Source organism: Panulirus ornatus, chromosome 65 (genome assembly GCF_036320965.1).
Source record: "Panulirus ornatus isolate Po-2019 chromosome 65, ASM3632096v1, whole genome shotgun sequence".
Taxonomy (NCBI): Eukaryota; Metazoa; Arthropoda; class Malacostraca; order Decapoda; family Palinuridae; genus Panulirus; species Panulirus ornatus.
In genome coordinates, this window is record NC_092288.1 from 20,899,847 (window position 1) to 20,912,257 (window position 12,411).

At 39.6% G+C, this 12,411-nt stretch overlaps 1 protein-coding gene across 2 annotated transcripts in view; it reads left to right on the plus strand.

The window, feature by feature from the left end:
• Window positions 1–1,253: 1,253 nt before the first annotated feature.
• Window positions 1,254–12,411, plus strand: part of LOC139746531 (putative aldolase class 2 protein PA3430) — a 45,365-nt gene continuing 34,207 nt past the window's right edge. Inside the window, exon 1 of one of the 2 annotated variants that reach the window (XM_071657854.1) lies at window positions 1,254–1,309. The gene's annotated coding sequence lies outside the window, so the exon portion shown is untranslated. The remainder of the gene's footprint in view (window positions 1,310–12,411) is intronic. The other variant, XR_011712171.1, reaches the window with a different exon arrangement.

Consider the following 12,411-nt stretch of genomic DNA (forward strand, 5'->3'; position numbering starts at 1 on the left):
GTTCCTTCTTTCTCATCCTAATGTATTCATTTGTTTCCTCCGTGTGACTTTTAAATGCTGGTTGGTTGGGGAGCAGCATGTAAATGCTTCACAGGACCTCACTAAACTCCTTCGCTTTTGGACATCTCCTTTGTACTGAACCACGTCTTCTTCTCTATATGTGGCTAAAGGTACCCATATGCCTGCCCTTGTCATATGGAAGTTACAGAGCCCTCCACCACAATGCCTTGGTTCTTTGGTCTGAAAGAAGCATATTCTATCCCGTGAACTGTTCGCCGAGTATTTCCTTTACCAAGAACTTGAAAGAAATTATATTACTTGCTAGCAAACAGTGGGTCTCCTTAATTGTTCTCCTAAAGTGGGACTCTGGCGACAGGTTAGCGACTATCTCAACTCCCAAGTCCTTCTCTAAGACAGATTTCTCCAGCCTATATCCTGATAGATGCTACTCATATCAAGGCCTTTCGTTGTGCTCAATTCCATTTCTTTACATTTACTCGGGTTGATTTACGCCATCCATGTCTCTGACCAGCTTTGGAGTTTAACAAGGTTTCTTGTGTGTTGGTGCAAAATTCATCGCTTTTTACTTCTCTGATGACCTTCGCATCATCTGCAAATATTTCCAAGCGGGAGATTATAGTTTCTGGCAAAATTATTCAATAGATCAAAAGGAGTGATGGTCTTATGACAACACTCTCCTCTAGTAGCCTCAGCCCATTTCAAGAAAGCTTATTAATAAACTTCTGATGCAGGATAGTATGTGTGTGTGTGTGTGTGTGTGTGTGTGTGTGTGTGTGTGTGTGTGTGTGTGTGTTTTCTATATATCATTACTTGATAAAAACAGTAAACTAAGTATCATTATCAGGTTAAATTTACAGTCATTCCTATAAGTAATTCAATGACTGGTCTCCCGTGTGACTACAGAGATGCAAGACCCACATACGTAGAACAACAATATTCATACCAAGATGCTATCCATTGACCCTATACATGCCTAGTGACGCCGCTTGCGTAAGTCATGATTAAGCTTCAAGTTTCATTATCATGAAATTTCTAGTCTCAGAGACTAATATTTCATCGATCAAACCCGTAACTCATTCATATACGTCCCGCTTACCTTAATGACCATCGGGAAACAAGATTTATCTATAAAAGTCTATTGCTCAAATTTCACACCGGTTCTGGAACATTATAGAAGTAGCTGGCAATGATATGGTAGTGTTGCATGATATTGTAGCAGTGTGCCTCACGTCGTGGCAGTGTGCAGTATACCACCTTGCTGTCTGCAGTGGACACCACACATCATCAGGTGTAGTACAGTGTCGAGTTGGGAGTTTTTGGAACTTTATTTTTCGAATTATGATGCAACATTCTTATGTGAAAATCGTGATCATATATTCGCCAGGTGTGGCACAAGTTCACCAATGGTTCGCTTCCTCGCTTTTTTGAAAGAGAGGATGTACTTGTGAAGTGACTGAGTGATGCTATTCACTTAGATACATCAAATCAGTTGGCCATTGGACTTATAGTGAAGCTTAGATGAAGTCTAAGTTTCAAATTCTACGATGATTTGTTCATTTATCCTAATTGGGACAAAGAAGTACCGTTTGATGTGGTACATTTAGATTTTTAATAGACTTTCGATAAAGTACATCACAAGAGACTTTTGCATAAATTCAAAACACAGGGAATCGGTGAAGAACTCTGTACATGGATCAGAGACTGGCTTACTGGAAGGTAGCAGTGTTTAGTGTAAAACGGCGAAGCCTCAGATTGGCTAGACGTAACGAGTGGTGTGCCACAAGGGTCGGTCCTAGGCCCAATTCTTTTCATAATATACATTAACGACCTACAACTCGGTCTCATATCTAAGATCTCCAGATTTTTTGACGATACTAAACTAGGAGGTAAAGCTGCAAACAGGTGGGACTGCGAAATGATTCAAAGAGATCTTAACTTACTAGCAGAGTGGTCAAACATGTGGCAAATGAAGTTTGATGTAGACAAGTGTAAAGTTATGTACTTTGGAGACAAGAATATACTTTACGACTACAAACTATTCGGGAACTCTCTAACTAAAGTAAATAATGAAAATGACCTTGGAGTTGTCTTGAGCAGCAATTTGAAATACACTAAACAGTGTCAAGTAACAAGTAAAAAAGGCAACCATAGCCAGGAACACAGATTACAAGACACCAGAAATAATCCTCACACTTTATAATTCTCTAATACGACCACACCTTGAATATGCTGTCCAGTTCTGATTTCTAAACTATTAAAATGACGAGGAAAAATTAGAGCAAGCACAAAGACGCGCGACAAAATTGATCCCATCCCTTAGAAATCTGGCATATGAAAAGAGGCTGAAACGATTGGATTTCTTCTCCCTTACAAAACGTAGACTTCGCGGCGACTTAATCCAAGTGTTCAAAATTCTGAACAAGTTCGATTAAGTAAATCACGAACATCTTTTCGAAATACAAGAAAATACGGTTACCAGAACAAATGGATTACAACTCAAAGTTAAAAGATGTCGTATGGAGGTGGGAAATATATTGGCCCATAGTTGTGTTGAGCACTGGAATAAGTTACCGTCAGACGTAGTGAATGCTAAAACTATAAATACTGCACCCTCAAAAGTCGTTTAGACAAATATTTTGTAAATTCAGATATACTCTGGGAAAAATGCCTCCCCACCCAAAAAAAAAAAAAAAATGTATAAGCGACAGCGGTAACGGGGACACTAGAAGGCTAATTTGCAGCAGCGGGAAGTCGGTGATTGCTTTAAAAAAATGCTGAGCGGAATTGCATTTCTATTTTTTCTTTTTCCAGACAACCCAGTTGTGGGCCAATCATGCCTCCTGTTGTCTGTCTTCCTCATGTAAACTCATGTGATGTCTTCTCAATATTCATATCAATGATTTTCCGTGGAAGATGATAATGATCTAGACTAAAGGCGAGTCAGCTTTACCTGCACGTGAGCCAAACAAGGCAAAGTTCCTGCTCAGAGGTCATTGCATAGTTAGCTTGAGGTTCGTAGCTGGTAAAGGTTTGGAAACTAATAATGAACATATAATTGTAAATCATTTACTTACCACTATCGAATCAGCGATTGGCACCGCGGTTTTTGATACGGTTATACATGTCTGGTAAACCTGCATGATACGGTTATACATGTCTGGTAAACCTGCATGATACAGTTATACATGTCTGGTAAACCTGTATGATACTGTTATGCATGTCTGGTAAACCTGTATGATACAGTTATACATGTCTGGTAAACCTGCATGATACAGTTATACATGTCTGGTAAACCTGCATGATACAGTTATACATGTCTGGTAAACCTGCATGATACGGTTATACATGTCTGGTAAACCTGCATGATACGGTTATACATGTCTGGTAAACCTGTATGATACAGTTATACATGTCTGGTAAACCTACATGATACAGTTATACATGTCTGGTAAACCTACATGATACAGTTATACATGTCTGGTAAACCTGCATGATACGGTTATACATGTCTGGTAAACCTGTATGATACAGTTATACATGTCTGGTAAACCTGCATGATACAGTTATACATGTCTGGTAAACCTGCATGATACAGTTATACATGTCTGGTAAACCTGCATGATACGGTTATACATGTCTGGTAAACCTGCATGATACAGTTATACATGTCTGGTAAACCTGCATGATACAGTTATACATGTCTGGTAAACCTGCATGATACGGTTATACATGTCTGGTAAACCTGCATGATACGGTTATATATGTCTGGTAAACCTGCATGATACAGTTATACATGTCTGGTAAACCTGCATGATACAGTTATACATGTCTGGTAAACCTGCATGATACAGTTATACATGTCTGGTAAACCTGCATGATACAGTTATACATGTCTGGTAAACCTGCATGATACAGTTATACATGTCTGGTAAACCTGCATGATACAGTTATACATGTCTGGTAAACCTGCATGATACAGGTTATACATGTCTGGTAAACCTGCATGATACAGTTATACATGTCTGGTAAACCTGCATGATACAGTTATACATGTCTGGTAAACCTGCATGATACAGTTATACATGTCTGGTAAACCTGCATGATACAGTTATACATGTCTGGTAAACCTGCATGATACAGTTATACATGTCTGGTAAACCTGCATGATACAGTTATACATGTCTGGTAAACCTGCATGATACAGTTATACATGTCTGGTAAACCTGCATGATACAGTTATACATGTCTGGTAAACCTGCATGATACAGTTATACATGTCTGGTAAACCTGCATGATACAGTTATACATGTCTGGTAAACCTGCATGATACAGTTATACATGTCTGGTAAACCTGCATGATACAGTTATACATGTCTGGTAAACCTGCATGATACAGTTATACATGTCTGGTAAACCTGCATGATACAGGTTATACATGTCTGGTAAACCTGCATGATACAGTTATACATGTCTGGTAAACCTGCATGATACAGTTATACATGTCTGGTAAACCTGCATGATACAGTTATACATGTCTGGTAAACCTGCATGATACAGTTATACATGTCTGGTAAACCTGCATGATACAGTTATACATGTCTGGTAAACCTGCATGATACAGTTATACATGTCTGGTAAACCTGCATGATACAGTTATACATGTCTGGTAAACCTGCATGATACAGTTATACATGTCTGGTAAACCTGCATGATACAGTTATACATGTCTGGTAAACCTGCATGATACAGTTATACATGTCTGGTAAACCTGCATGATACAGTTATACATGTCTGGTAAACCTGCATGATACGGTTATACATGTCTGGTAAACCTGCATGATACAGTTATACATGTCTGGTAAACCTGCATGATACAGTTATACATGTCTGGTAAACCTGCATGATACAGTTATACATGTCTGGTAAACCTGCATGATACGGTTATACATGTCTGGTAAACCTGCATGATACAGTTATACATGTCTGGTAAACCTGCATGATACAGTTATACATGTCTGGTAAACCTGCATGATACAGTTATACATGTCTGGTAAACCTGCATGATACAGTTATACATGTCTGGTAAACCTGCATGATACAGTTATACATGTCTGGTAAACCTGCATGATACAGTTATACATGTCTGGTAAACCTGCATGATACAGTTATACATGTCTGGTAAACCTGCATGATACAGTTATACATGTCTGGTAAACCTGCATGATACGGTTATACATGTCTGGTAAACCTGCATGATACAGTTATACATGTCTGGTAAACCTGCATGATACAGTTATACATGTCTGGTAAACCTGCATGATACAGTTATACATGTCTGGTAAACCTGCATGATACAGTTATACATGTCTGGTAAACCTGCATGATACAGTTATACATGTCTGGTAAACCTGCATGATACAGTTATACATGTCTGGTAAACCTGCATGATACAGTTATACATGTCTGGTAAACCTGCATGATACAGTTATACATGTCTGGTAAACCTGCATGATACAGTTATACATGTCTGGTAAACCTGCATGATACGTTATACATGTCTGGTAAACCTGATGATACGTTATACATGTCTGGTAAACCTGCATGATACGGTTATACATGTCTGGTAAACCTGCATGATACGGTTATACATGTCTGGTAAACCTGCATGATACAGTTATACATGTCTGGTAACCTGATGATACAGTTATACATGTCTGGTAAACCTGCATGATACGTTATACATGTCTGGTAAACCTGCATGATACAGTTATACATGTCTGGTAAACCTGCATGATACAGTTATACATGTCTGGTAAACCTGCATGATACAGTTATACATGTCTGGTAAACCTGCATGATACAGTTATACATGTCTGGTAAACCTGCATGATACAGTTATACATGTCTGGTAAACCTGTATGATACAGTTATACATGTCTGGTAAACCTGCATGATACGGTTATACATGTCTGGTAAACCTGCATGATACAGTTATACATGTCTGGTAAACCTGCATGATACAGTTATACATGTCTGGTAAACCTGTATGATACAGTTATACATGTCTGGTAAACCTGCATGATACAGTTATACATGTCTGGTAAACCTGCATGATACAGTTATACATGTCTGGTAAACCTGCATGATACAGTTATACATGTCTGGTAAACCTGCATGATACAGTTATACATGTCTGGTAAACCTGCATGATACAGTTATACATGTCTGGTAAACCTGCATGATACAGTTATACATGTCTGGTAAACCTGCATGATACAGTTATACATGTCTGGTAAACCTGCATGATACAGTTATACATGTCTGGTAAACCTGCATGATACGGTTATACATGTCTGGTAAACCTGCATGATACAGTTATACATGTCTGGTAAACCTGCATGATACAGTTATACATGTCTGGTAAACCTGCATGATACGGTTATACATGTCTGGTAAACCTGCATGATACAGTTATACATGTCTGGTAAACCTGCATGATACAGTTATACATGTCTGGTAAACCTGCATGATACAGTTATACATGTCTGGTAAACCTGCATGATACAGTTATACATGTCTGGTAAACCTGCATGATACTGTTATACATGTCAGGTAAAACCTGCATGATACGGTTATACATGTCTGGTAAACCTGCAATGATACGGTTATACATGTCTGGTAAACCTACATGATACGGTTATACATGTCTGGTAAACCTGCATGATACAGTTATACATGTCTGGTAAACCTGCAAGATACTGTTATACATGACTGGTAAACCTGCATGATACGTAATACATGTCTGGTAAACCTGCATGATACGGTTATAACATGTCTGGTAAACCTGCATGATACAGTTATACATGTCTGGTAAACCTGTCATGAAACAGTTTAAACATGTCTGGTAAACCTACATGATACAGTTATACATGTCTGGTAAACCTGCATGATACAGTTATACATGTCTGGTAAACCTGCATGATACAGTATACATGTCTGGTAAAACCAGTATGATACTGTTTACATGTCTGGGTAAACCTGCAGGTACTGTTATACATGTCTGGTAAACCTTCATGATACAGGTAAGACATGTCGGGTAAACCTGTAAAATACGGTTATACATGTCCTGGTAAACCTGCATGATACGGTTATACATGTCTGGTAAACCTGCATGATACGTCGGTTATACATGTCTGGGTAACCTGTATGATACGGATATACATGTCTGGTAAACCTGCATGATACAGTTATACATGTCTGGTAAACTGCATGATACGTTATACATGTCTGGAAACCTGCATGATACAGTTATACATGTCTGGTAAACCTGCATGATACAGTTATACATGTCTGGTAAACCTGCATGATACAGTTATACATGTCTGGTAAACCTGCATGATACAGTTATACATGTCTGGTAAACCTGCATGATACAGTTATACATGTCTGGTAAACCTGCATGATACGGTTATACATGTCTGGTAAACCTGTATGATACGGTTATACATGTCTGGTAAACCTGCATGATACAGTTATACATGTCTGGTAAACCTGTATGATACGGTTATACATGTCTGGTAAACCTGCATGATACAGTTATACATGTCTGGTAAACCTGCATGATACAGTTATACATGTCTGGTAAACCTGTATGATCCCGGCAAGTTCCTCGTCGTATAGATTTGACAAAAGTTTTCAGGTTGGGTTCGTATACTTCGGTGGCCAAAAATTTGTTGTCTGGCCTTAAGGAAAGTGTACTGGTTGACGATCAAACCTCAGAATGGTTTGATGTAACGAGTTAAGTTAATCAAAAATCTGACGACTCTAAAGTGGGAAGTAAAGTTATGACAGCGAGTGAAAGTCTACAGTTGCAACCTGAGAAACAAGGTGATTGACAACGTTAACAAACAGCAAATGAATTCTACTATCGTTAAGTGCAAAGTTTGACACATTGGCGGTAGAAACGAAGAGAGACCATAGCATCAAGCCTATTGAGCTGCATGACGTGAATGAGGAAAGCACCTCGGTTTAATAGTCTCTGGTGACCGTAAGATAAGCAGTGCATAGAAGCAATGCAATAAAGGCCAAGTTTTAGGTTTAATAGGAAGATCAGTCGAACTGAAGTCAAAGATAATCCTCATTGAACAACTCGCTGGGGCGTCCCTACGAATATTGTGTGTTCAGTTTTGGTCGCCTTGCTTCAGAGGTAGCTGGACTGGACAGAGTACAACACCGAGCTAGCAATAGAGGCATCTCTGCCAGAGAAATTCTATAAAAGTCAGCTATACGAGTTAGAAGTAAAAGAGAGATTATTTACTGAGAGAAGAAAGAGAGTAGGAGATAGGACAGAACCCTGCGGAACACCACTACTGATACAACAGGAGGGGAAAGCCGCTCCATCGATGACTACTGCGATGGAGCGGCAGAGAGGAACTATGCAAGAGGAAACTGAAAAAAGCAGCGAAACAAACCAAAGTAAGGGAGTTTAGAAAGCAAAGACTTATGCCACACCACGTCAAATATTCTGGAGAATATGGAGAACTAAGACAAAAGTTTTACCAAAATTCTTGAGAAAGGAGGACCAGAGGAGAGTCACATAGATCACTTAGCACAACTAAATCCACAATGGTAATCTAAAGAAACAGAAATACGATTCTAAGTGTTTGAGAAAGTGCGAGTTTGGAAGAATTCGAAGACTTTGGTGGCAGCAGAAGTGAGAGCAATGGGGCAATACTTGTAAGGGTTAGAAAGGTCTCCTTTCTTGGCAATGGGCTGCACCAAGGCGTCCTTCTAAGCGGAATGGAAAGCCTGAGTTTTTTGACAGAGACGAAATAGGCGAGCAAGGACTGGTGCAAGCTCAGAGGCACATTTCCTTAAAACCTGAGGAGGCATACCATCTGAGTCATACACCTTGTCCACCTGGAACTGGGAGACATTTTGGAAGACACTTCGCCATGAGAATATAGAAGATGACACATTTACAGTGAGAGAAGATGGAGGCAGATCATCAGAAGCCGAACTATCCAAATTTGATTCAGAGGAAATTAAGTGCCAAATTAAGTGGCCTTATTAGTTGGACAGTTAGCAATACATTGATCACGTTGGAAAAGAAGAGGAGGTTACAAAATTACAGAGTTCAAATGTTTAAGCTTTTGAGTACACTGGCTTAAACCTTTGAGCCTGACGACTAAACGCTTTGTACTCAATGGCTAAGTCATCGTACTCGGGCTAAGTTATCGTACTCGAGGGCTCAATGATCGATATCACTGAGGGTACGAATACATCGAATGATTTGGATCACAATAGTTGATAGCATCTCGGGCCCAGGGGAAACAAGGACATGCGATGTCATCTATACTGCATGAATTGGGAGACCCGTTGACACGAGTGTCCTGCTTTACAGTAACACGGCATACGTTCGTGTCAGCAACCCCTGACCATGACTCATCCACGGGTGCCCAGGGTCGAGCGCACAGGATCGAATCCTCGTTGCGGCTGTCGCTCCAGTCAACCTAGCTGTTCATCCACCCCAAGGGTTAGTCGATAAAATGAGGACCTGGTTCAGGATATATATATATATATATATATATATATATATATATATATATATAAATATATATATATATATATATATATATATATAAATTTTATTTTTTTTTTTTTTGCTTTGTCGCTGTCTCCCGCGTTTGCGAGGTAGCGCAAGGGAACAGACGAAAGAAATGGCCCAACCCACCCCCATACACATGTATATACATACACGTCCACACACGCAAATATACATACCTACACAGCTTTCCATGGTTTACCCCAGACGCTTCACATGCCATGATTCAATCCACTGACAGCACGTCAACCCTGGTATACCACATCGATCCAATTCACTCTATTCCTTGCCCTCCTTTCACCCTCCTGCATATTCAGGCCCCGATCACACAAAATCTTTTTCACTCCATCTTTCCATCTCCAATGTGGTCTCTCACTTCTCGTTCCCTCCACCTCCGACACATATATCCTCTTGGTCAATCTTTCCTCACTCATTCTCTCCATGTGCCCAAACCATTTCAAAACACCCTCTTCTGCTCTCTCAACCACGCTCTTTTTATTTCCACACATCTCTCTTACCCTTACGTTACTCACTCGATCAAACCACCTCACACCACACATTGTCCTCAAACATCTCATTTCCAGCATATCCATCCTCCTGCGCACAACTCTATCCATAGCCCACGCCTCGCAACCATACAACATTGTTGGAACCACTATTCCTTCAAACATACCCATTTTTGCTTTCCGAGGTAATGTTCTCGACTTACACACATTCTTCAAGGCCCCCAGGATTTTCGTCCCCTCCCCCACCCTATGATCCACTTCCGCTTCCATGGTTCCATCCGCTGCCAGATCCACTCCCAGATATCTAAAACACTTTACTTCCTCCAGTTTTTCTCCTTTCAAACTTACCTCCCAATTGACTTGACCCTCAACCCTACTGTACCTAATAACCTTGCTCATATTCACATTTACTCTTAACTTTCTTCTTTCACACACTTTACCAAACTCAGTCACCAGCTTCTGCAGTTTCTCACATGAATCAGCCACCAGCGCTGTATCATCAGCGAACAACAACTGACTCACTTCCCAAGCTCTCTCATCCCCAACAGACTTCATACTTGCCCCTCTTTCCAAAACTCTTGCATTCACCTCCCTAACAACCTCATCCATAAACAAATTAAACAACCATGGAGACATCACACACCCCTGCCACAAACCTACATTCACTGAGAACCAATCACTTTCCTCTCTTCCTACACGTACACATGCCTTACATCCTCGATAAAAACTTTTCACTGCTTCTAACAACTTGCCTCCCACACCATATATTCTTAATACCTTCCACAGAGCATCTCTATCAACTCTATCATATGCCTTCTCCAGATCCATAAATGCTACATACAAATCCATTTGCTTTTCTAAGTATTTCTCACATACATTCTTCAAAGCAAACACCTGATCCACACATCCTCTACCACTTCTGAAACCACACTGCTCTTCCCCAATCTGATGCTATGTACATGCCTTCACCCTCTCAATCAATACCCTCCCATGTATATATATTCATATATATATATATATATATATATATATATATATATATATATATATATATATATATATATATATATATTTATATATATATATATATATATATATATATATATATATATATATATATATATATATATATATTTATATCAATGGCACTATGCACGCATTCCGCCAATCCAATATAAATGGTGACTGAGTTTGGTAAAGTGTGTGGAAGAAGAAAGTTAAGAGTAAATGTGAATAAGAGCAAGGTTATTAGGTACAGTAGGGTTGAGGGTCAAGTCAATTGGGAGGTGAGTTTGAATGGAGAAAAACTGGAGGAAGTGAAGTGTTTTAGATATCTGGGAGTGGATCTCGCAGCGGATGGAACCATGGAAGCGGAAGTGGATCATAGGGTGGGGGAGGGGGCGAAAATTCTGGGGGCCTTGAAGAATGTGTGGAAGTCGAGAACATTATCTCGGAAAGCAAAAATGGGTATGTAAGAAGGAATAGTGGTTCCAACAATGTTGTATGGTTGCGAGGCGTGGGCTATGGATAGAGTTGTGCGCAGGAGGATGGATGTGCTGGAAATGAGATGTTTGAGGACAATGTGTGGTGTGAGGTGGTTTGATCGAGTGAGTAACGTAAGGGTAAGAGAGATGTGTGGAAATAAAAAGAGCGTGGTTGAGAGAGCAGAAGAGGGTGTTTTGAAGTGGTTTGGGCACATGGAGAGGATGAGTGAGGAAAGATTGACCAAGAGGATACATGTGTCAGAGGTGGAGGGAACAAGGAGAAGAGGGAGACCAAATTGGAGGTGGAGAGATGGAGTGAAAAAGATTTTGTGTGATCGGGGCCTGAACATGCAGGAGGGTGAAAGGAGGGCAAGGAATAGAGTGAATTGGAGCGGTGTGGTATACCGGGGTTGACGTGCTGTCAGTGGATTGAATCAAGGCATGTGAAGCGCCTGGGGTAAGCCATGGAAAGCTGTGTAGGTATGTATATTTACGTGTGTGGACGTATGTATATACATGTGTATGGGGGTGGGTTGGGCCATTTCTTTCGTCTGTTTCCTTGCGCTACCTCGCAAACGCGGGAGACAGCGACAAAGTATAATAGATAGATAAATAAATATATATATATATATTTATATATATATATTCATATATATATATATATATATATATATATATATATATATATATATATATATATATATATATATATATATATATATATATATATTGGAAAGGTTCATAATTTTGCGCGCGATCAAGATATTCATATGAGTCTGCCCAAAATGAAATTCAT